This window comes from Chiloscyllium plagiosum, unplaced genomic scaffold (assembly GCF_037043375.1).
Source record: "Chiloscyllium plagiosum isolate Xiang-an unplaced genomic scaffold, Cpla_swu_hap1 HiC_scaffold_42, whole genome shotgun sequence".
NCBI lineage: Eukaryota > Metazoa > Chordata > Chondrichthyes > Orectolobiformes > Hemiscylliidae > Chiloscyllium > Chiloscyllium plagiosum.
The window spans coordinates 105,432,140-105,457,221 of record NW_028270180.1 but is presented as its reverse complement, the minus strand read 5'-3'; the positions used below and the strand labels follow the sequence as shown (position 1 = coordinate 105,457,221).

At 45.0% G+C, this 25,082-nt stretch overlaps 7 non-coding genes across 7 annotated transcripts; all 7 read left to right on the top strand.

The window, feature by feature from the left end:
* The first annotated feature begins 1,417 nt into the window (after window positions 1–1,417).
* Window positions 1,418–1,490, top strand: trnav-cac (transfer RNA valine (anticodon CAC)). The gene has a single exon. It is a non-coding gene; the product is annotated as a tRNA-Val (tRNA).
* A 3,281-nt stretch (window positions 1,491–4,771) lies between these two features.
* On the top strand, window positions 4,772–4,844 carry trnav-cac (transfer RNA valine (anticodon CAC)). The gene has a single exon. It is a non-coding gene; the product is annotated as a tRNA-Val (tRNA).
* A 3,281-nt stretch (window positions 4,845–8,125) lies between these two features.
* On the top strand, window positions 8,126–8,198 carry trnav-cac (transfer RNA valine (anticodon CAC)). The gene has a single exon. It is a non-coding gene; the product is annotated as a tRNA-Val (tRNA).
* Window positions 8,199–11,479: 3,281 nt separating this feature from the next.
* trnav-cac (transfer RNA valine (anticodon CAC)) lies at window positions 11,480–11,552 on the top strand. Its single transcript has one exon. It is a non-coding gene; the product is annotated as a tRNA-Val (tRNA).
* A 6,635-nt stretch (window positions 11,553–18,187) lies between these two features.
* On the top strand, window positions 18,188–18,260 carry trnav-cac (transfer RNA valine (anticodon CAC)). Its single transcript has one exon. It is a non-coding gene; the product is annotated as a tRNA-Val (tRNA).
* Window positions 18,261–21,542: 3,282 nt separating this feature from the next.
* On the top strand, window positions 21,543–21,615 carry trnav-cac (transfer RNA valine (anticodon CAC)). The gene has a single exon. It is a non-coding gene; the product is annotated as a tRNA-Val (tRNA).
* Window positions 21,616–24,895: 3,280 nt separating this feature from the next.
* trnav-cac (transfer RNA valine (anticodon CAC)) lies at window positions 24,896–24,968 on the top strand. Its single transcript has one exon. It is a non-coding gene; the product is annotated as a tRNA-Val (tRNA).
* Window positions 24,969–25,082: the final 114 nt, after the last annotated feature.

Below are 25,082 nucleotides of genomic sequence, written 5' to 3'. Positions count from 1 at the left end.
TGTGGGATACTGCCAAGTATTTCAAAATGTCTCTACTGTCATGATCGTGTTCGCCTCCCGCGCGGAAAATCCCAAACAGTTCTGCCGTCCCAGGCAAGTTGAGCTTTTACTGGAACCGAATGGAGACTGTTATTTCATCGCTGTTGTGAAACGAAGTCCTACGGTGACTCTACGCGTTGTTATTGGGTTTCTAGCTAATGGGAAAATCGTTCCAATGAATTTCGATGTCATACCTTATTGAATTTCTCCCACTTCCTTCATTTCCGACTTGGGAACATCGGAAGGGAAAGATAATCTAATCGAGACTGTGATTGGTGAAATTCACTTTTTACGGCCAATTCTTATTATGTTCTTTCTTTCTCTCATTTCAGCATTGTCTGGAAAGCGGTGGTGCACTAAGGCTGCAGTATGTTTGAAAGAGCCGTTTGGAAATGCCCTGTTGTTAGTTGTGAGATTACTTTATGACTCATGCCCTCAGACTGTATCACATTTAGCATTCATGCATCTCTGTGTCTGAAAATGCATGAGGTATGCCAGTTTTGTTTGTGTTCCGTGTTAAATGCTTTCTGTTTTGCGATTCGCTCAATACATTTCGATTTAACAGGGTTTCTGAGGTAACTTTCAGCAGCAAAAATCCTCAGCTGAGGATCTGGGAAAATTTCACAGAATATGGTCAGTCGGAGCTAAACTAAGGAAGGCGTTCGTTTCTGCAGTGTTTCACAATACTACCTTTCCCGTGAGCAGTCGAACAGACTAAATGATTGTGCCACAGACTGCGATGGCAAGCTCCGCTAAAAAGTAATCCTTTAAAGCCGGTGGAAGCAACACGACGTTATTGGGGTACACCGTGGAAAAAGATACTTCGGTGGACCTCGTCCATACTCACCACATAGCCAAAATTAAACAAGTCGCGTTCCCCAGCATTTGGCCGCAATCCCTCTAAACGCTTCCTATCAAGAAACTCAACCGATTACCTTTGCAATTTTCTGAGTGTAATAGCCTTCTCCACTTCCTCTGGTGATCATTCCAAACACGCACAACCTTCTTTGTGAGAAATGTGCCTCAGGTCCTTTGTCACTTTCAGCACACTCACCTTAAAGCTATGCTGTCGAGTTTTCAACTCACACCAACTTGGGTAAAACACGTAAATACTCAGTTTACCACCCTTCCATAAGGTCATGTCGCAGCTGTTACGCTGCAAGGAAAGTCGTCCCAGCCTATTCCACCTCGCCCTACGGTACAAACATCGACGACATCTTTGTCTATATTTTGTCATCAATTTAACGTGTCTTTTTTTTTACGTTTTCAAGATGTCAATTACGCTGGACAACAACGAGCTATTGGAAACAGAAAGGTGAAACGGATTCAGCTTTCAGTGCTGCACGCCACGGAGCCGCCGCACGGCCGGCTGTGGCTTGTTTCTGTAGTGTAGTGGTCATCACGTTCGCCTCACACGCGAAAGGTCCCCAGTTCGAAACTGGGCAGAAACTGCTTTGTTCTTCAACTGCAGCCTTTTACATGGACAAGAGCTGAGCTTTCTTGCATGCTTTCACATCTGCAAACCTGCCTTCGAATTTGCTTGAACAAATCTGCTCTCGTAGTGAAATGTTATGCAATTCCATTTAATTACAGTGCAAAGCGTTGTTAACTTTTTCTCCAACCTGGTTCTGATTACATGCCACTCTGTTTGAGAGTGTATTTACCGCCTTCGGATCCTTCCACGAAAAGCAGTACCGCATTTGCATTCCTTGTGCAGGCGGCTCGGTTCACAGACAGGAAAGATGCAGATGCTCTGGTGTCACAGCGCACCACGAATTCCTGAACTTGTCTGTCTGTCAAATGTACCCCAAGGTAGTCTCAGAAAGACCTCATTTGGAAGCTGTCAATCGTTATTCAACGTGCGAGAATTGGCACCAGATGTCTTGAATCAGATGTTCTGGAGCAATTCGCACGTTAGTGGCTCATTCAATCAACAATAGCAATTAAAGAAATTACACTCTCAGAGGAACCTTTCGACTTGCGCATTCATAGCGTCTCTAGTATTAAGGTCCGCCCCGAGATCTAAGTCATGTTGGAACTGAAACGGAGGAATCGACAGAGAGGCTATAGAATGACATCGCTTCCATTTGGTTTTCTTCAAATCACTGACGAGCAGGAAAATGTCAACGGGGAGGGCGAGTGGAGAAGTGAGGCAGTTGCAGCTCTGGTGAAATTCCTTCTTTGTGATTCACTCAGCAACCAGAGACGTGAAGGTGACTCAGGCGTGAAAGCTCTTCACATCGAGAACAAAAAGCACTCAAGGGCAGTTAGCGCCTCTTCCGGAGTGGGGGTGGGGTGAGGTAATTACCTTTTGACTTCTGTCACTATGTTCAGAAACTGGCTTTTAGATTGAGGTGAACAGAAACTGCATTTCTAAAAAGCACCACCGAATTTAGCAAAATTTATTGAGTCGCTTCTCCTCGATTCCCACACAGGTTTCCAACTCAGTTGGTATCCATGTGGCTCATGTCCAGGAGTGAACATCTCAGCAGCAAATTGCACGGTTAAGGTAAAAGGCAAGGAAAGTGGCATCTCGAACTGGCTCCGAGGTCAGAGCATTCTCACAATGTGATCTGTCGTTCTCGGATTGTAATGCTACCTCCGGTTTTAGGGTGGAGAACATTCTTTGGGACTCTTATTCTGAAAAAAAAAACAGACACAGTGACTGAAACTATGCTGCACGGTATGATGTGGAACACGGCCTGCTCAGGTTTGTGCATTTTCACTGTAGTCCGGTGTGTTTCGTATTCCGTGTAAACGTGAAAGTCGTCCTGTTTCGAGCAATGGGTGAAATCATTTAGCAAAGCAAGAATGGAAATTCCCGTAATGTCAAGCAGCTCATGGTTATTTTACCAAATCATAAGCGAACCCATATTCTCACGCACTGACAGATACATTTGTAGCTGAAAAGAGTCTGAGAAGATAGACTCAGCTTACCATTGATTTTTGTCTGGATTGATGGGCTATCAATATCTGCTGCGAAATTGACATTGTAGCCGGGCACATCCCAGCAGCTGTGCGAGTCCGAGAGGAATCATGGAACCCCATTTCATGTGACTTTGCATCTGTTGTTATGCAGGAGCACAATTGGAAATACAAGAAAATGAGGCGGCGCGGCCGGCTTGTAGTTTGGCCGAGCGGTCTAAGGCGCTGGATCCAGGTTCCAGTCTCGAAACTGGTTCGAATCCCACCAGTGCCATTTCTGCTGATCCACTCCAACGCTGCAGCTTGTTAAAATGCTGTTTCGGTGCCCACTGTATATTGATGTTGAAAACAAAAGTAAAATGGGTTTGCTTCCCAGGGAATTAACTGTGGTGTGGGATACTGCCAAGTATTTCAAAATGTCTCTACTGTCATGATCGTGTTCGCCTCCCGCGCGGAAAATCCCAAACAGTTCTGCCGTCCCAGGCAAGTTGAGCTTTTACTGGAACCGAATGGAGACTGTTATTTCATCGCTGTTGTGAAACGAAGTCCTACGGTGACTCTACGCGTTGTTATTGGGTTTCTAGCTAATGGGAAAATCGTTCCAATGAATTTCGATGTCATACCTTATTGAATTTCTCCCACTTCCTTCATTTCCGACTTGGGAACATCGGAAGGGAAAGATAATCTAATCGAGACTGTGATTGGTGAAATTCACTTTTTACGGCCAATTCTTATTATGTTCTTTCTTTCTCTCATTTCAGCATTGTCTGGAAAGCGGTGGTGCACTAAGGCTGCAGTATGTTTGAAAGAGCCGTTTGGAAATGCCCTGTTGTTAGTTGTGAGATTACTTTATGACTCATGCCCTCAGACTGTATCACATTTAGCATTCATGCATCTCTGTGTCTGAAAATGCATGAGGTATGCCAGTTTTGTTTGTGTTCCGTGTTAAATGCTTTCTGTTTTGCGATTCGCTCAATACATTTCGATTTAACAGGGTTTCTGAGGTAACTTTCAGCAGCAAAAATCCTCAGCTGAGGATCTGGGAAAATTTCACAGAATATGGTCAGTCGGAGCTAAACTAAGGAAGGCGTTCGTTTCTGCAGTGTTTCACAATACTACCTTTCCCGTGAGCAGTCGAACAGACTAAATGATTGTGCCACAGACTGCGATGGCAAGCTCCGCTAAAAAGTAATCCTTTAAAGCCGGTGGAAGCAACACGACGTTATTGGGGTACACCGTGGAAAAAGATACTTCGGTGGACCTCGTCCATACTCACCACATAGCCAAAATTAAACAAGTCGCGTTCCCCAGCATTTGGCCGCAATCCCTCTAAACGCTTCCTATCAAGAAACTCAACCGATTACCTTTGCAATTTTCTGAGTGTAATAGCCTTCTCCACTTCCTCTGGTGATCATTCCAAACACGCACAACCTTCTTTGTGAGAAATGTGCCTCAGGTCCTTTGTCACTTTCAGCACACTCACCTTAAAGCTATGCTGTCGAGTTTTCAACTCACACCAACTTGGGTAAAACACGGAAATACTCAGTTTACCACCCTTCCATAAGGTCATGTCGCAGCTGTTACGCTGCAAGGAAAGTCGTCCCAGCCTATTCCACCTCGCCCTACGGTACAAACATCGACGACATCTTTGTCTATATTTTGTCATCAATTTAACGTGTCTTTTTTTTTACGTTTTCAAGATGTCAATTACGCTGGACAACAACGAGCTATTGGAAACAGAAAGGTGAAACGGATTCAGCTTTCAGTGCTGCACGCCACGGAGCCGCCGCACGGCCGGCTGTGGCTTGTTTCTGTAGTGTAGTGGTCATCACGTTCGCCTCACACGCGAAAGGTCCCCAGTTCGAACCTGGGCAGAAACTGCTTTGTTCTTCAACTGCAGCCTTTTACATGGACAAGAGCTGAGCTTTCTTGCATGCTTTCACATCTGCAAACCTGCCTTCGAATTTGCTTGAACAAATCTGCTCTCGTAGTGAAATGTTATGCAATTCCATTTAATTACAGTGCAAAGCGTTGTTAACTTTTTCTCCAACCTGGTTCTGATTACATGCCACTCTGTTTGAGAGTGTATTTACCGCCTTCGGATCCTTCCACGAAAAGCAGTACCGCATTTGCATTCCTTGTGCAGGCGGCTCGGTTCACAGACAGGAAAGATGCAGATGCTCTGGTGTCACAGCGCACCACGAATTCCTGAACTTGTCTGTCTGTCAAATGTACCCCAAGGTAGTCTCAGAAAGACCTCATTTGGAAGCTGTCAATCGTTATTCAACGTGCGAGAATTGGCACCAGATGTCTTGAATCAGATGTTCTGGAGCAATTCGCACGTTAGTGGCTCATTCAATCAACAATAGCAATTAAAGAAATTACACTCTCAGAGGAACCTTTCGACTTGCGCATTCATAGCGTCTCTAGTATTAAGGGCCGCCCCGAGATCTAAGTCATGTTGGAACTGAAACGGAGGAATCGACAGAGAGGCTATAGAATGACATCGCTTCCATTTGGTTTTCTTCAAATCACTGACGAGCAGGAAAATGTAAACGGGGAGGGCGAGTGGAGAAGTGAGGCAGTTGCAGCTCTGGTGAAATTCCTTCTTTGTGATTCACTCAGCAACCAGAGACGTGAAGGTGACTCAGGCGTGAAAGCTCTTCACATCGAGAACAAAAAGCACTCAAGGGCAGTTAGCGCCTCTTCCGGAGTGGGGGTGGGGTGAGGTAATTACCTTTTGACTTCTGTCACTATGTTCAGAAACTGGCTTTTAGATTGAGGTGAACAGAAACTGCATTTCTAAAAAGCACCACCGAATTTAGCAAAATTTATTGAGTCGCTTCTCCTCGATTCCCACACAGGTTTCCAACTCAGTTGGTATCCATGTGGCTCATGTCCAGGAGTGAACATCTCAGCAGCAAATTGCACGGTTAAGGTAAAAGGCAAGGAAAGTGGCATCTCGAACTGGCTCCGAGGTCAGAGCATTCTCACAATGTGATCTGTCGTTCTCGGATTGTAATGCTACCTCCGGTTTTAGGGTGGAGAACATTCTTTGGGACTCTTATTCTGAAAAAAAAAACAGACACAGTGACTGAAACTATGCTGCACGGTATGATGTGGAACACGGCCTGCTCAGGTTTGTGCATTTTCACTGTAGTCCGGTGTGTTTCGTATTCCGTGTAAACGTGAAAGTCGTCCTGTTTCGAGCAATGGGTGAAATCATTTAGCAAAGCAAGAATGGAAATTCCCGTAATGTCAAGCAGCTCATGGTTATTTTACCAAATCATAAGCGAACCCATATTCTCACGCACTGACAGATACATTTGTAGCTGAAAAGAGTCTGAGAAGATAGACTCAGCTTACCATTGATTTTTGTCTGGATTGATGGGCTATCAATATCTGCTGCGAAATTGACATTGTAGCCGGGCACATCCCAGCAGCTGTGCGAGTCCGAGAGGAATCATGGAACCCCATTTCATGTGACTTTGCATCTGTTGTTATGCAGGAGCACAATTGGAAATACAAGAAAATGAGGCGGCGCGGCCGGCTTGTAGTTTGGCCGAGCGGTCTAAGGCGCTGGATCCAGGTTCCAGTCTCGAAACTGGTTCGAATCCCACCAGTGCCATTTCTGCTGATCCACTCCAACGCTGCAGCTTGTTAAAATGCTGTTTCGGTGCCCACTGTATATTGATGTTGAAAACAAAAGTAAAATGGGTTTGCTTCCCAGGGAATTAACTGTGGTGTGGGATACTGCCAAGTATTTCAAAATGTCTCTACTGTCATGATCGTGTTCGCCTCCCGCGCGGAAAATCCCAAACAGTTCTGCCGTCCCAGGCAAGTTGAGCTTTTACTGGAACCGAATGGAGACTGTAATTTCATCGCTGTTGTGAAACGAAGTCCTACGGTGACTCTACTCGTTGTTATTGGGTTTCTAGCTAATGGGAAAATCGTTCCAATGAATTTCGATGTCATACCTTATTGAATTTCTCCCACTTCCTTCATTTCCGACTTGGGAACATCGGAAGGGAAAGATAATCTAATCGAGACTGTGATTGGTGAAATTCACTTTTTACGGCCAATTCTTATTATGTTCTTTCTTTCTCTCATTTCAGCATTGTCTGGAAAGCGGTGGTGCACTAAGGCTGCAGTATGTTTGAAAGAGCCGTTTGGAAATGCCCTGTTGTTAGTTGTGAGATTACTTTATGACTCATGCCCTCAGACTGTATCACATTTAGCATTCATGCATCTCTGTGTCTGAAAATGCATGAGGTATGCCAGTTTTGTTTGTGTTCCGTGTTAAATGCTTTCTGTTTTGCGATTCGCTCAATACATTTCGATTTAACAGGGTTTCTGAGGTAACTTTCAGCAGCAAAAATCCTCAGCTGAGGATCTGGGAAAATTTCACAGAATATGGTCAGTCGGAGCTAAACTAAGGAAGGCGTTCGTTTCTGCAGTGTTTCACAATACTACCTTTTCCGTGAGCAGTCGAACAGACTAAATGATTGTGCCACAGACTGCGATGGCAAGCTCCGCTAAAAAGTAATCCTTTAAAGCCGGTGGAAGCAACACGACGTTATTGGGGTACACCGTGGAAAAAGATACTTCGGTGGACCTCGTCCATGCTCACAACATAGCCAAAATTAAACAAGTCGCGTTCCCCAGCATTTGGCCGCAATCCCTCTAAACGCTTCCTATCAAGAAACTCAACCGATTACCTTTGCAATTTTCTGAGTGTAATAGCCTTCTCCACTTCCTCTGGTGATCATTCCAAACACGCACAACCTTCTTTGTGAGAAATGTGCCTCAGGTCCTTTGTCACTTTCAGCACACTCACCTTAAAGCTATGCTGTCGAGTTTTCAACTCACACCAACTTGGGTAAAACACGTAAATACTCAGTTTACCACCCTTCCATAAGGTCATGTCACAGCTGTTACGCTGCAAGGAAAGTCGTCCCAGCCTATTCCACCTCGCCCTACGGTACAAACATCGACGACATCTTTGTCTATATTTTGTCATCAATTTAACGTGTCTTTTTTTTTACGTTTTCAAGATGTCAATTACGCTGGACAACAACGAGCTATTGGAAACAGAAAGGTGAAACGGATTCAGCTTTCAGTGCTGCACGCCACGGAGCCGCCGCACGGCCGGCTGTGGCTTGTTTCTGTAGTGTAGTGGTCATCACGTTCGCCTCACACGCGAAAGGTCCCCAGTTCGAAACTGGGCAGAAACTGCTTTGTTCTTCAACTGCAGCCTTTTACCTGGACAAGAGCTGAGCTTTCTTGCATGCTTTCACATCTGCAAACCTGCCTTCGAATTTGCTTGAACAAATCTGCTCTCGTAGTGAAATGTTATGCAATTCCATTTAATTACAGTGCAAAGCGTTGTTAACTTTTTCTCCAACCTGGTTCTGATTACATGCCACTCTGTTTGAGAGTGTATTTACCGCCTTCTGATCCTTCCACGAAAAGCAGTACCGCATTTGCATTCCTTGTGCAGGCGGCTCGGTTCACAGACAGGAAAGATGCAGATGCTCTGGTGTCACAGCGCACCACGAATTCCTGAACTTGTCTGTCTGTCAAATGTACCCCAAGGTAGTCTCAGAAAGACCTCATTTGGAAGCTGTCAATCGTTATTCAACGTGCGAGAATTGGCACCAGATGTCTTGAATCAGATGTTCTGGAGCAATTCGCACGTTAGTGGCTCATTCAATCAACAATAGCAATTAAAGAAATTACACTCTCAGAGGAACCTTTCGACTTGCGCATTCATAGCGTCTCTAGTATTAAGGTCCGCCCCGAGATCTAAGTCATGTTGGAACTGAAACGGAGGAATCGACAGAGAGGCTATAGAATGACATCGCTTCCATTTGGTTTTCTTCAAATCACTGACGAGCAGGAAAATGTAAACGGGGAGGGCGAGTGGAGAAGTGAGGCAGTTGCAGCTCTGGTGAAATTCCTTCTTTGTGATTCACTCAGCAACCAGAGACGTGAAGGTGACTCAGGCGTGAAAGCTCTTCACATCGAGAACAAAAAGCACTCAAGGGCAGTTAGCGCCTCTTCCGGAGTGGGGGTGGGGTGAGGTAATTACCTTTTGACTTCTGTCACTATGTTCAGAAACTGGCTTTTAGATTGAGGTGAACAGAAACTGCATTTCTAAAAAGCACCACCGAATTTAGCAAAATTTATTGAGTCGCTTCTCCTCGATTCCCACACAGGTTTCCAACTCAGTTGGTATCCATGTGGCTCATGTCCAGGAGTGAACATCTCAGCAGCAAATTGCACGGTTAAGGTAAAAGGCAAGGAAAGTGGCATCTCGAACTGGCTCCGAGGTCAGAGCATTCTCACAATGTGATCTGTCGTTCTCGGATTGTAATGCTACCTCCGGTTTTAGGGTGGAGAACATTCTTTGGGACTCTTATTCTGAAAAAAAAAACAGACACAGTGACTGAAACTATGCTGCACGGTATGATGTGGAACACGGCCTGCTCAGGTTTGTGCATTTTCACTGTAGTCCGGTGTGTTTCGTATTCCGTGTAAACGTGAAAGTCGTCCTGTTTCGAGCAATGGGTGAAATCATTTAGCAAAGCAAGAATGGAAATTCCCGTAATGTCAAGCAGCTCATGGTTATTTTACCAAATCATAAGCGAACCCATATTCTCACGCACTGACAGATACATTTGTAGCTGAAAAGAGTCTGAGAAGATAGACTCAGCTTACCATTGATTTTTGTCTGGATTGATGGGCTATCAATATCTGCTGCGAAATTGACATTGTAGCCGGGCACATCCCAGCAGCTGTGCGAGTCCGAGAGGAATCATGGAACCCCATTTCATGTGACTTTGCATCTGTTGTTATGCAGGAGCACAATTGGAAATACAAGAAAATGAGGCGGCGCGGCCGGCTTGTAGTTTGGCCGAGCGGTCTAAGGCGCTGGATCCAGGTTCCAGTCTCGAAACTGGTTCGAATCCCACCAGTGCCATTTCTGCTGATCCACTCCAACGCTGCAGCTTGTTAAAATGCTGTTTCGGTGCCCACTGTATATTGATGTTGAAAACAAAAGTAAAATGGGTTTGCTTCCCAGGGAATTAACTGTGGTGTGGGATACTGCCAAGTATTTCAAAATGTCTCTACTGTCATGATCGTGTTCGCCTCCCGCGCGGAAAATCCCAAACAGTTCTGCCGTCCCAGGCAAGTTGAGCTTTTACTGGAACCGAATGGAGACTGTTATTTCATCGCTGTTGTGAAACGAAGTCCTACGGTGACTCTACGCGTTGTTATTGGGTTTCTAGCTAATGGGAAAATCGTTCCAATGAATTTCGATGTCATACCTTATTGAATTTCTCCCACTTCCTTCATTTCCGACTTGGGAACATCGGAAGGGAAAGATAATCTAATCGAGACTGTGATTGGTGAAATTCACTTTTTACGGCCAATTCTTATTATGTTCTTTCTTTCTCTCATTTCAGCATTGTCTGGAAAGCGGTGGTGCACTAAGGCTGCAGTATGTTTGAAAGAGCCGTTTGGAAATGCCCTGTTGTTAGTTGTGAGATTACTTTATGACTCATGCCCTCAGACTGTATCACATTTAGCATTCATGCATCTCTGTGTCTGAAAATGCATGAGGTATGCCAGTTTTGTTTGTGTTCCGTGTTAAATGCTTTCTGTTTTGCGATTCGCTCAATACATTTCGATTTAACAGGGTTTCTGAGGTAACTTTCAGCAGCAAAAATCCTCAGCTGAGGATCTGGGAAAATTTCACAGAATATGGTCAGTCGGAGCTAAACTAAGGAAGGCGTTCGTTTCTGCAGTGTTTCACAATACTACCTTTTCCGTGAGCAGTCGAACAGACTAAATGATTGTGCCACAGACTGCGATGGCAAGCTCCGCTAAAAAGTAATCCTTTAAAGCCGGTGGAAGCAACACGACGTTATTGGGGTACACCGTGGAAAAAGATACTTCGGTGGACCTCGTCCATGCTCACAACATAGCCAAAATTAAACAAGTCGCGTTCCCCAGCATTTGGCCGCAATCCCTCTAAACGCTTCCTATCAAGAAACTCAACCGATTACCTTTGCAATTTTCTGAGTGTAATAGCCTTCTCCACTTCCTCTGGTGATCATTCCAAACACGCACAACCTTCTTTGTGAGAAATGTGCCTCAGGTCCTTTGTCACTTTCAGCACACTCACCTTAAAGCTATGCTGTCGAGTTTTCAACTCACACCAACTTGGGTAAAACACGTAAATACTCAGTTTACCACCCTTCCATAAGGTCATGTCACAGCTGTTACGCTGCAAGGAAAGTCGTCCCAGCCTATTCCACCTCGCCCTACGGTACAAACATCGACGACATCTTTGTCTATATTTTGTCATCAATTTAACGTGTCTTTTTTTTTACGTTTTCAAGATGTCAATTACGCTGGACAACAACGAGCTATTGGAAACAGAAAGGTGAAACGGATTCAGCTTTCAGTGCTGCACGCCACGGAGCCGCCGCACGGCCGGCTGTGGCTTGTTTCTGTAGTGTAGTGGTCATCACGTTCGCCTCACACGCGAAAGGTCCCCAGTTCGAAACTGGGCAGAAACGGCTTTGTTCTTCAACTGCAGCCTTTTACCTGGACAAGAGCTGAGCTTTCTTGCATGCTTTCACATCTGCAAACCTGCCTTCGAATTTGCTTGAACAAATCTGCTCTCGTAGTGAAATGTTATGCAATTCCATTTAATTACAGTGCAAAGCGTTGTTAACTTTTTCTCCAACCTGGTTCTGATTACATGCCACTCTGTTTGAGAGTGTATTTACCGCCTTCTGATCCTTCCACGAAAAGCAGTACCGCATTTGCATTCCTTGTGCAGGCGGCTCGGTTCACAGACAGGAAAGATGCAGATGCTCTGGTGTCACAGCGCACCACGAATTCCTGAACTTGTCTGTCTGTCAAATGTACCCCAAGGTAGTCTCAGAAAGACCTCATTTGGAAGCTGTCAATCGTTATTCAACGTGCGAGAATTGGCACCAGATGTCTTGAATCAGATGTTCTGGAGCAATTCGCACGTTAGTGGCTCATTCAATCAACAATAGCAATTAAAGAAATTACACTCTCAGAGGAACCTTTCGACTTGCGCATTCATAGCGTCTCTAGTATTAAGGTCCGCCCCGAGATCTAAGTCATGTTGGAACTGAAACGGAGGAATCGACAGAGAGGCTATAGAATGACATCGCTTCCATTTGGTTTTCTTCAAATCACTGACGAGCAGGAAAATGTAAACGGGGAGGGCGAGTGGAGAAGTGAGGCAGTTGCAGCTCTGGTGAAATTCCTTCTTTGTGATTCACTCAGCAACCAGAGACGTGAAGGTGACTCAGGCGTGAAAGCTCTTCACATCGAGAACAAAAAGCACTCAAGGGCAGTTAGCGCCTCTTCCGGAGTGGGGGTGGGGTGAGGTAATTACCTTTTGACTTCTGTCACTATGTTCAGAAACTGGCTTTTAGATTGAGGTGAACAGAAACTGCATTTCTAAAAAGCACCACCGAATTTAGCAAAATTTATTGAGTCGCTTCTCCTCGATTCCCACACAGGTTTCCAACTCAGTTGGTATCCATGTGGCTCATGTCCAGGAGTGAACATCTCAGCAGCAAATTGCACGGTTAAGGTAAAAGGCAAGGAAAGTGGCATCTCGAACTGGCTCCGAGGTCAGAGCATTCTCACAATGTGATCTGTCGTTCTCGGATTGTAATGCTACCTCCGGTTTTAGGGTGGAGAACATTCTTTGGGACTCTTATTCTGAAAAAAAAACAGACACAGTGACTGAAACTATGCTGCACGGTATGATGTGGAACACGGCCTGCTCAGGTTTGTGCATTTTCACTGTAGTCCGGTGTGTTTCGTATTCCGTGTAAACGTGAAAGTCGTCCTGTTTCGAGCAATGGGTGAAATCATTTAGCAAAGCAAGAATGGAAATTCCCGTAATGTCAAGCAGCTCATGGTTATTTTACCAAATCATAAGCGAACCCATATTCTCACGCACTGACAGATACATTTGTAGCTGAAAAGAGTCTGAGAAGATAGACTCAGCTTACCATTGATTTTTGTCTGGATTGATGGGCTATCAATATCTGCTGCGAAATTGACATTGTAACCGGGCACATCCCAGCAGCTGTGCGAGTCCGAGAGGAATCATGGAACCCCATTTCATGTGACTTTGCATCTGTTGTTATGCAGGAGCACAATTGGAAATACAAGAAAATGAGGCGGCGCGGCCGGCTTGTAGTTTGGCCGAGCGGTCTAAGGCGCTGGATCCAGGTTCCAGTCTCGAAACTGGTTCGAATCCCACCAGTGCCATTTCTGCTGATCCACTCCAACGCTGCAGCTTGTTAAAATGCTGTTTCGGTGCCCACTGTATATTGATGTTGAAAACAAAAGTAAAATGGGTTTGCTTCCCAGGGAATTAACTGTGGTGTGGGATACTGCCAAGTATTTCAAAATGTCTCTACTGTCATGATCGTGTTCGCCTCCCGCGCGGAAAATCCCAAACAGTTCTGCCGTCCCAGGCAAGTTGAGCTTTTACTGGAACCGAATGGAGACTGTTATTTCATCGCTGTTGTGAAACGAAGTCCTACGGTGACTCTACGCGTTGTTATTGGGTTTCTAGCTAATGGGAAAATCGTTCCAATGAATTTCGATGTCATACCTTATTGAATTTCTCCCACTTCCTTCATTTCCGACTTGGGAACATCGGAAGGGAAAGGTAATCTAATCGAGACTGTGATTGGTGAAATTCACTTTTTATCGGCCAATTCTTATTATGTTCTTTCTTTCTCTCATTTCAGCATTGTCTGGAAAGCGGTGGTGCACTAAGGCTGCAGTATGTTTGAAAGAGCCGTTTGGAAATGCCCTGTTGTTAGTTGTGAGATTACTTTATGACTCATGCCCTTAGACTGTATCACATTTAGCATTCATGCATCTCTGTGTCTGAAAATGCATGAGGTATGCCAGTTTTGTTTGTGTTCCGTGTTAAATGCTTTCTGTTTTGCGATTCGCTCAATACATTTCGATTTAACAGGGTTTCTGAGGTAACTTTCAGCAGCAAAAATCCTCAGCTGAGGATCTGGGAAAATTTCACAGAATATGGTCAGTCGGAGCTAAACTAAGGAAGGCGTTCGTTTCTGCAGTGTTTCACAATACTACCTTTCCCGTGAGCAGTCGAACAGACTAAATGATTGTGCCACAGACTGCGATGGCAAGCTCCGCTAAAAAGTAATCCTTTAAAGCCGGTGGAAGCAACACGACGTTATTGGGGTACACCGTGGAAAAAGATACTTCGGTGGACCTCGTCCATGCTCACCACATAGCCAAAATTAAACAAGTCGCGTTCCCCAGCATTTGGCCGCAATCCCTCTAAACGCTTCCTATCAAGAAACTCAACCGATTACCTTTGCAATTTTCTGAGTGTAATAGCCTTCTCCACTTCCTCTGGTGATCATTCCAAACACGCACAACCTTCTTTGTGAGAAATGTGCCTCAGGTCCTTTGTCACTTTCAGCACACTCACCTTAAAGCTATGCTGTCGAGTTTTCAACTCACACCAACTTGGGTAAAACACGTAAATACTCAGTTTACCACCCTTCCATAAGGTCATGTCGCAGCTGTTACGCTGCAAGGAAAGTCGTCCCAGCCTATTCCACCTCGCCCTACGGTACAAACATCGACGACATCTTTGTCTATATTTTGTCATCAATTTAACGTGTCTTTTTTTTTACGTTTTCAAGATGTCAATTACGCTGGACAACAACGAGCTATTGGAAACAGAAAGGTGAAACGGATTCAGCTTTCAGTGCTGCACGCCACGGAGCCGCCGCACGGCCGGCTGTGGCTTGTTTTTGTAGTGTAGTGGTCATCACGTTCGCCTCACACGCGAAAGGTCCCCAGTTCGAAACTGGGCAGAAACTGCTTTGTTCTTCAACTGCAGCCTTTTACATGGACAAGAGCTGAGCTTTCTTGCATGCTTTCACATCTGCAAACCTGCCTTCGAATTTGCTTGAACAAATCTGCTCTCGTAGTGAAATGTTATGCAATTCCATTTAATTACAGTGCAAAGCGTTGTTAACTTTTTCTCCAACCTGGTTCTGATTACATGCCACTCTGTTTGAGAGTGTATTTACAGCCTTCGGATCCTTCCACGAAAAGCAGTACCGCATTTGCATTCCTTGTGCAGGCGGCTCGGTTCACAGACAGGAAAGATGCAGATGCTCTGGTGTCACAGCGCACCACGAATTCCTGAACTTGTCTGTCTGTCAAATGTACCCCAAGGTAGTCTCAGAAAGACCTCATTTGGAAGCTGTCAATCGTTATTCAACGTGCGAGAATTGGCACCAGATGTCTTGAATCAGATGTTCTGGAGCAATTCGCACGTTAGTGGCTCATTCAATCAACAATAGCAATTAAAGAAATTACACTCTCAGAGGAACCTTTCGACTTGCGCATTCATAGCGTCTCTAGTATTAAGGTCCGCCCCGAGATCTAAGTCATGTTGGAACTGAAACGGAGGAATCGACAGAGAGGCTATAGAATGACATCGCTTCCATTTGGTTTTCTTCAAATCACTGACGAGCAGGAAAATGTAAACGGGGAGGGCGAGTGGAGAAGTGAGGCAGTTGCAGCTCTGGTGAAATTCCTTCTTTGTGATTCACTCAGCAACCAGAGACGTGAAGGTGACTCAGGCGTGAAAGCTCTTCACATCGAGAACAAAAAGCACTCAAGGGCAGTTAGCGCCTCTTCCGGAGTGGGGGTGGGGTGAGGTAATTACCTTTTGACTTCTGTCACTATGTTCAGAAACTGGCTTTTAGATTGAGGTGAACAGAAACTGCATTTCTAAAAAGCACCACCGAATTTAGCAAAATTTATTGAGTCGCTTCTCCTCGATTCCCACACAGGTTTCCAACTCAGTTGGTATCCATGTGGCTCATGTCCAGGAGTGAACATCTCAGCAGCAAATTGCACGGTTAAGGTAAAAGGCAAGGAAAGTGGCATCTCGAACTGGCTCCGAGGTCAGAGCATTCTCACAATGTGATCTGTCGTTCTCGGATTGTAATGCTACCTCCGGTTTTAGGGTGGAGAACATTCTTTGGGACTCTTATTCTGAAAAAAAAACAGACACAGTGACTGAAACTATGCTGCACGGTATGATGTGGAACACGGCCTGCTCAGGTTTGTGCATTTTCACTGTAGTCCGGTGTGTTTCGTATTCCGTGTAAACGTGAAAGTCGTCCTGTTTCGAGCAATGGGTGAAATCATTTAGCAAAGCAAGAATGGAAATTCCCGTAATGTCAAGCAGCTCATGGTTATTTTACCAAATCATAAGCGAACCCATATTCTCACGCACTGACAGATACATTTGTAGCTGAAAAGAGTCTGAGAAGATAGACTCAGCTTACCATTGATTTTTGTCTGGATTGATGGGCTATCAATATCTGCTGCGAAATTGACATTGTAGCCGGGCACATCCCAGCAGCTGTGCGAGTCCGAGAGGACTCATGGAACCCCATTTCATGTGACTTTGCATCTGTTGTTATGCAGGAGCACAATTGGAAATACAAGAAAATGAGGCGGCGCGGCCGGCTTGTAGTTTGGCCGAGCGGTCTAAGGCGCTGGATCCAGGTTCCAGTCTCGAAACTGGTTCGAATCCCACCAGTGCCATTTCTGCTGATCCACTCCAACGCTGCAGCTTGTTAAAATGCTGTTTCGGTGCCCACTGTATATTGATGTTGAAAACAAAAGTAAAATGGGTTTGCTTCCCAGGGAATTAACTGTGGTGTGGGATACTGCCAAGTATTTCAAAATGTCTCTACTGTCATGATCGTGTTCGCCTCCCGCGCGGAAAATCCCAAACAATTCTGCCGTCCCAGGCAAGTTGAGCTTTTACTGGAACCGAATGGAGACTGTTATTTCATCGCTGTTGTGAAACGAAGTCCTACGGTGACTCTACGCGTTGTTATTGGGTTTCTAGCTAATGGGAAAATCGTTCCAATGAATTTCGATGTCATACCTTATTGAATTTCTCCCACTTCCTTCATTTCCGACTTGGGAACATCGGAAGGGAAAGGTAATCTAATCGAGACTGTGATTGGTGAAATTCACTTTTTATCGGCCAATTCTTATTATGTTCTTTCTTTCTCTCATTTCAGCATTGTCTGGAAAGCGGTGGTGCACTAAGGCTGCAGTATGTTTGAAAGAGCCGTTTGGAAATGCCCTGTTGTTAGTTGTGAGATTACTTTATGACTCATGCCCTCAGACTGTATCACATTTAGCATTCATGCATCTCTGTGTCTGAAAATGCATGAGGTATGCCAGTTTTGTTTGTGTTCCGTGTTAAATGCTTTCTGTTTTGCGATTCGCTCAATACATTTCGATTTAACAGGGTTTCTGAGGTAACTTTCAGCAGCAAAAATCCTCAGCTGAGGATCTGGGAAAATTTCACAGAATATGGTCAGTCGGAGCTAAACTAAGGAAGGCGTTCGTTTCTGCAGTGTTTCACAATACTACCTTTCCCGTGAGCAGTCGAACAGACTAAATGATTGTGCCACAGACTGCGATGGCAAGCTCCGCTAAAAAGTAATCCTTTAAAGCCGGTGGAAGCAACACGACGTTATTGGGGTACACCGTGGAAAAAGATACTTCGGTGGACCTCGTCCATGCTCACCACATAGCCAAAATTAAACAAGTCGCGTTCCCCAGCATTTGGCCGCAATCCCTTTAAACGCTTCCTATCAAGAAACTCAACCGATTACCTTTGCAATTTTCTGAGTGTAATAGCCTTCTCCACTTCCTCTGGTGATCATTCCAAACACGCACAACCTTCTTTGTGAGAAATGTGCCTCAGGTCCTTTGTCACTTTCAGCACACTCACCTTAAAGCTATGCTGTCGAGTTTTCAACTCACACCAACTTGGGTAAAACACGTAAATACTCAGTTTACCACCCTTCCATAAGGTCATGTCGCAGCTGTTACGCTGCAAGGAAAGTCGTCCCAGCCTATTCCACCTCGCCCTACGGTACAAACATCGACGACATCTTTGTCTATATTTTGTCATCAATTTAACGTGTCTTTTTTTTTACGTTTTCAAGATGTCAATTACGCTGGACAACAACGAGCTATTGGAAACAGAAAGGTGAAACGGATTCAGCTTTCAGTGCTGCATGCCACGGAGCCGCCGCACGGCCGGCTGTGGCTTGTTTCTGTAGTGTAGTGGTCATCACGTTCGCCTCACACGCGAAAGGTCCCCAGTTCGAAACTGGGCAGAAACTGCTTTGTTCTTCAACTGCAGCCTTTTACATGGACAAGAGCTGAGCTTTCTTGCATGCTTTCACATCTGCAAACCTGCCTTCGAATTTGCTTGAACAAATCTGCTCTCGTAGTGAAATGTTATGCAATTCCATTTAATTACAGTGCAAAGCGTTGTTAACTTTTTCTCCAACCTGGTTCTGATTACATGCCACTCTGTTTGAGAGTGTATTTACCGCCTTCGGATCCTTCCGCGAAAAGCAGTACCGCATTTGCATTCCTTGTGCAGGCGGCTCGGTTCACAGACAGGAAAGATGCAGATGCTCTGGTGTCACAGCGCACCACGAATTCCTGAACTTGTCTGTCTGTCAAATGTACCCCAAGGTAGTCTCAGAAAGACCTCATTTGGAAGCTGTCAATCGTTATTCAACGTGCGAGAATTGGCACCAGATGTCTTGAATCAGATGTTCTGGAGCAATTCGCACGTTAGTGGCTCATTCAATCAACAATAGCAATTAAAGAAATTACACTCTCAGAGGAACCTTTCGACTTGCGCATTCATAGCGTCTCTAGTATTAAGGTCCGCCCCGAGATCTAAGTCATGTTGGAACTGAAACGGAGGAATCGACAGAGAGGCTATAGAATGACATCGCTTCCATTTGGTTTTCTTCAAATCACTGACGAGCAGGAAAATGTAAACGGGGAGGGCGAGTGGAGAAGTGAGGCAGTTGCAGCTCTGGTGAAATTCCTTCTTTGTGATTCACTCAGCAACCAGAGACGTGAAGGTGACTCAGGCGTGAAAGCTCTTCACATCGAGAACAAAAAGCACTCAACGGCAGTTAGCGCCTCTTCCGGAGTGGGGGTGGGGTGAGGTAATTACCTTTTGACTTCTGTCACTATGTTCAGAAACTGGCTTTTAGATTGAGGTGAACAGAAACTGCATTTCTAAAAAGCACCACCGAATTTAGCAAAATTTATTGAGTCGCTTCTCCTCGATTCCCACACAGGTTTCCAACTCAGTTGGTATCCATGTGGCTCATGTCCAGGAGTGAACATCTCAGCAGCAAATTGCACGGTTAAGGTAAAAGGCAAGGAAAGTGGCATCTCGAACTGGCTCCGAGGTCAGAGCATTCTCACAATGTGATCTGTCGTTCTCGGATTGTAATGCTACCTCCGGTTTTAGGGTGGAGAACATTCTTTGGGACTCTTATTCTGAAAAAAAAAAACAGACACAGTGACTGAAACTATGCTGCACGGTATGATGTGGAACACGGCCTGCTCAGGTTTGTGCATTTTCACTGTAGTCCGGTGTGTTTCGTATTCCGTGTAAACGTGAAAGTCGTCCTGTTTCGAGCAATGGGTGAAATCATTTAGCAAAGCAAGAATGGAAATTCCCGTAATGTCAAGCAGCTCATGGTTATTTTACCAAATCATAAGCGAACCCATATTCTCACGCACTGACAGATACATTTGTAGCTGAAAAGAGTCTGAGAAGATAGACTCAGCTTACCATTGATTTTTGTCTGGATTGATGGGCTATCAATATCTGCTGCGAAATTGACATTGTAGCCGGGCACATCCCAGCAGCTGTGCGAGTCCGAGAGGAATCATGGAACCCCATTTCATGTGACTTTGCATCTGTTGTTATGCAGGAGCACAATTGGAAATACAAGAAAATGAGGCGGCGCGGCCGGCTTGTAGTTTGGCCGAGCGGTCTAAGGCGCTGGATCCAGGTTCCAGTCTCGAAACTGGTTCGAATCCCACCAGTGCCATTTCTGCTGATCCACTCCAACGCTGCAGCTTGTTAAAATGCTGTTTCGGTGCCCACTGTATATTGATGTTGAAAACAAAAGTAAAATGGGTTTGCTTCCCAGGGAATTAACTGTGGTGTGGGATACTGCCAAGTATTTCAAAATGTCTCTACTGTCATGATCGTGTTCGCCTCCCGCGCGGAAAATCCCAAACAGTTCTGCCGTCCCAGGCAAGTTGAGCTTTTACTGGAACCGAATGGAGACTGTTATTTCATCGCTGTTGTGAAACGAAGTCCTACGGTGACTCTACTCGTTGTTATTGGGTTTCTAGCTAATGGGAAAATCGTTCCAATGAATTTCGATGTCATACCTTATTGAATTTCTCCCACTTCCTTCATTTCCGACTTGGGAACATCGGAAGGGAAAGATAATCTAATCGAGACTGTGATTGGTGAAATTCACTTTTTACGGCCAATTCTTATTATGTTCTTTCTTTCTCTCATTTCAGCATTGTCTGGAAAGCGGTGGTGCACTAAGGCTGCAGTATGTTTGAAAGAGCCGTTTGGAAATGCCCTGTTGTTAGTTGTGAGATTACTTTATGACTCATGCCCTCAGACTGTATCACATTTAGCATTCATGCATCTCTGTGTCTGAAAATGCATGAGGTATGCCAGTTTTGTTTGTGTTCCGTGTTAAATGCTTTCTGTTTTGCGATTCGCTCAATACATTTCGATTTAACAGGGTTTCTGAGGTAACTTTCAGCAGCAAAAATCCTCAGCTGAGGATCTGGGAAAATTTCACAGAATATGGTCAGTCGGAGCTAAACTAAGGAAGGCGTTCGTTTCTGCAGTGTTTCACAATACTACCTTTCCCGTGAGCAGTCGAACAGACTAAATGATTGTGCCACAGACTGCGATGGCAAGCTCCGCTAAAAAGTAATCCTTTAAAGCCGGTGGAAGCAACACGACGTTATTGGGGTACACCGTGGAAAAAGATACTTCGGTGGACCTCGTCCATGCTCACCACATAGCCAAAATTAAACAAGTCGCGTTCCCCAGCATTTGGCCGCAATCCCTTTAAACGCTTCCTATCAAGAAACTCAACCGATTACCTTTGCAATTTTCTGAGTGTAATAGCCTTCTCCACTTCCTCTGGTGATCATTCCAAACACGCACAACCTTCTTTGTGAGAAATGTGCCTCAGGTCCTTTGTCACTTTCAGCACACTCACCTTAAAGCTATGCTGTCGAGTTTTCAACTCACACCAACTTGGGTAAAACACGTAAATACTCAGTTTACCACCCTTCCATAAGGTCATGTCGCAGCTGTTACGCTGCAAGGAAAGTCGTCCCAGCCTATTCCACCTCGCCCTACGGTACAAACATCGACGACATCTTTGTCTATATTTTGTCATCAATTTAACGTGTCTTTTTTTTTACGTTTTCAAGATGTCAATTACGCTGGACAACAACGAGCTATTGGAAACAGAAAGGTGAAACGGATTCAGCTTTCAGTGCTGCATGCCACGGAGCCGCCGCACGGCCGGCTGTGGCTTGTTTCTGTAGTGTAGTGGTCATCACGTTCGCCTCACACGCGAAAGGTCCCCAGTTCGAAACTGGGCAGAAACTGCTTTGTTCTTCAACTGCAGCCTTTTACATGGACAAGAGCTGAGCTTTCTTGCATGCTTTCACATCTGCAAACCTGCCTTCGAATTTGCTTGAACAAATCTGCTCTCGTAGTGAAATGTTATGCAATTCCATTTAATTACAGTGCAAAGCGTTGTTAACTTTTTCTCCAACCTGGTTCTGATTACATGCCACTCTGTTTGAGAGTGTATTTACCGCCTTCGGATCCTTCCGCGAAAAGCAGTACCGCATTTGCATTCCTTGTGCAGGCGGCTCGGTTCACAGACAGGAAAGATGCAGATGCTCTGGTGTCACAGCGCACCACGAATTCCTGAACTTGTCTGTCTGTCAAATGTACCCCAAGGTAGTCTCAGAAAGACCTCATTTGGAAGCTGTCAATCGTTATTCAACGTGCGAGAATTGGCACCAGATGTCTTGAATCAGATGTTCTGGAGCAATTCGCACGTTAGTGGCTCATTCAATCAACAATAGCAATTAAAGAAATTACACTCTCAGAGGAACCTTTCGACTTGCGCATTCATAGCGTCTCTAGTATTAAGGTCCGCCCCGAGATCTAAGTCATGTTGGAACTGAAACGGAGGAATCGACAGAGAGGCTATAGAATGACATCGCTTCCATTTGGTTTTCTTCAAATCACTGACGAGCAGGAAAATGTAAACGGGGAGGGCGAGTGGAGAAGTGAGGCAGTTGCAGCTCTGGTGAAATTCCTTCTTTGTGATTCACTCAGCAACCAGAGACGTGAAGGTGACTCAGGCGTGAAAGCTCTTCACATCGAGAACAAAAAGCACTCAACGGCAGTTAGCGCCTCTTCCGGAGTGGGGGTGGGGTGAGGTAATTACCTTTTGACTTCTGTCACTATGTTCAGAAACTGGCTTTTAGATTGAGGTGAACAGAAACTGCATTTCTAAAAAGCACCACCGAATTTAGCAAAATTTATTGAGTCGCTTCTCCTCGATTCCCACACAGGTTTCCAACTCAGTTGGTATCCATGTGGCTCATGTCCAGGAGTGAACATCTCAGCAGCAAATTGCACGGTTAAGGTAAAAGGCAAGGAAAGTGGCATCTCGAACTGGCTCCGAGGTCAGAGCATTCTCACAATGTGATCTGTCGTTCTCGGATTGTAATGCTACCTCCGGTTTTAGGGTGGAGAACATTCTTTGGGACTCTTATTCTGAAAAAAAAACAGACACAGTGACTGAAACTATGCTGCACGGTATGATGTGGAACACGGCCTGCTCAGGTTTGTGCATTTTCACTGTAGTCCGGTGTGTTTCGTATTCCGTGTAAACGTGAAAGTCGTCCTGTTTCGAGCAATGGGTGAAATCATTTAGCAAAGCAAGAATGGAAATTCCCGTAATGTCAAGCAGCTCATGGTTATTTTACCAAATCATAAGCGAACCCATATTCTCACGCACTGACAGATACATTTGTAGCTGAAAAGAGTCTGAGAAGATAGACTCAGCTTACCATTGATTTTTGTCTGGATTGATGGGCTATCAATATCTGCTGCGAAATTGACATTGTAGCCGGGCACATCCCAGCAGCTGTGCGAGTCCGAGAGGAATCATGGAACCCCATTTCATGTGACTTTGCATCTGTTGTTATGCAGGAGCACAATTGGAAATACAAGAAAATGAGGCGGCGCGGCCGGCTTGTAGTTTGGCCGAGCGGTCTAAGGCGCTGGATCCAGGTTCCAGTCTCGAAACTGGTTCGAATCCCACCAGTGCCATTTCTGCTGATCCACTCCAACGCTGCAGCTTGTTAAAATGCTGTTTCGGTGCCCACTGTATATTGATGTTGAAAACAAAAGTAAAATGGGTTTGCTTCCCAGGGAATTAACTGTGGTGTGGGATACTGCCAAGTATTTCAAAATGTCTCTACTGTCATGATCGTGTTCGCCTCCCGCGCGGAAAATCCCAAACAGTTCTGCCGTCCCAGGCAAGTTGAGCTTTTACTGGAACCGAATGGAGACTGTTATTTCATCGCTGTTGTGAAACGAAGTCCTACGGTGACTCTACTCGTTGTTATTGGGTTTCTAGCTAATGGGAAAATCGTTCCAATGAATTTCGATGTCATACCTTATTGAATTTCTCCCACTTCCTTCATTTCCGACTTGGGAACATCGGAAGGGAAAGATAATCTAATCGAGACTGTGATTGGTGAAATTCACTTTTTACGGCCAATTCTTATTATGTTCTTTCTTTCTCTCATTTCAGCATTGTCTGGAAAGCGGTGGTGCACTAAGGCTGCAGTATGTTTGAAAGAGCCGTTTGGAAATGCCCTGTTGTTAGTTGTGAGATTACTTTATGACTCATGCCCTCAGACTGTATCACATTTAGCATTCATGCATCTCTGTGTCTGAAAATGCATGAGGTATGCCAGTTTTGTTTGTGTTCCGTGTTAAATGCTTTCTGTTTTGCGATTCGCTCAATACATTTCGATTTAACAGGGTTTCTGAGGTAACTTTCAGCAGCAAAAATCCTCAGCTGAGGATCTGGGAAAATTTCACAGAATATGGTCAGTCGGAGCTAAACTAAGGAAGGCGTTCGTTTCTGCAGTGTTTCACAATACTACCTTTCCCGTGAGCAGTCGAACACACTAAATGATTGTGCCACAGACTGCGATGGCAAGCTCCGCTAAAAAGTAATCCTTTAAAGCCGGTGGAAGCAACACGACGTTATTGGGGTACACCGTGGAAAAAGATACTTCGGTGGACCTCGTCCATGCTCACCACATAGCCAAAATTAAACAAGTCGCGTTCCCCAGCATTTGGCCGCAATCCCTTTAAACGCTTCCTATCAAGAAACTCAACCGATTACCTTTGCAATTTTCTGAGTGTAATAGCCTTCTCCACTTCCTCTGGTGATCATTCCAAACACGCACAACCTTCTTTGTGAGAAATGTGCCTCAGGTCCTTTGTCACTTTCAGCACACTCACCTTAAAGCTATGCTGTCGAGTTTTCAACTCACACCAACTTGGGTAAAACACGTAAATACTCAGTTTACCACCCTTCCATAAGGTCATGTCGCAGCTGTTACGCTGCAAGGAAAGTCGTCCCAGCCTATTCCACCTCGCCCTACGGTACAAACATCGACGACATCTTTGTCTATATTTTGTCATCAATTTAACGTGTCTTTTTTTTTACGTTTTCAAGATGTCAATTACGCTGGACAACAACGAGCTATTGGAAACAGAAAGGTGAAACGGATTCAGCTTTCAGTGCTGCATGCCACGGAGCCGCCGCACGGCCGGCTGTGGCTTGTTTCTGTAGTGTAGTGGTCATCACGTTCGCCTCACACGCGAAAGGTCCCCAGTTCGAAACTGGGCAGAAACTGCTTTGTTCTTCAACTGCAGCCTTTTACATGGACAAGAGCTGAGCTTTCTTGCATGCTTTCACATCTGCAAACCTGCCTTCGAATTTGCTTGAACAAATCTGCTCTCGTAGTGA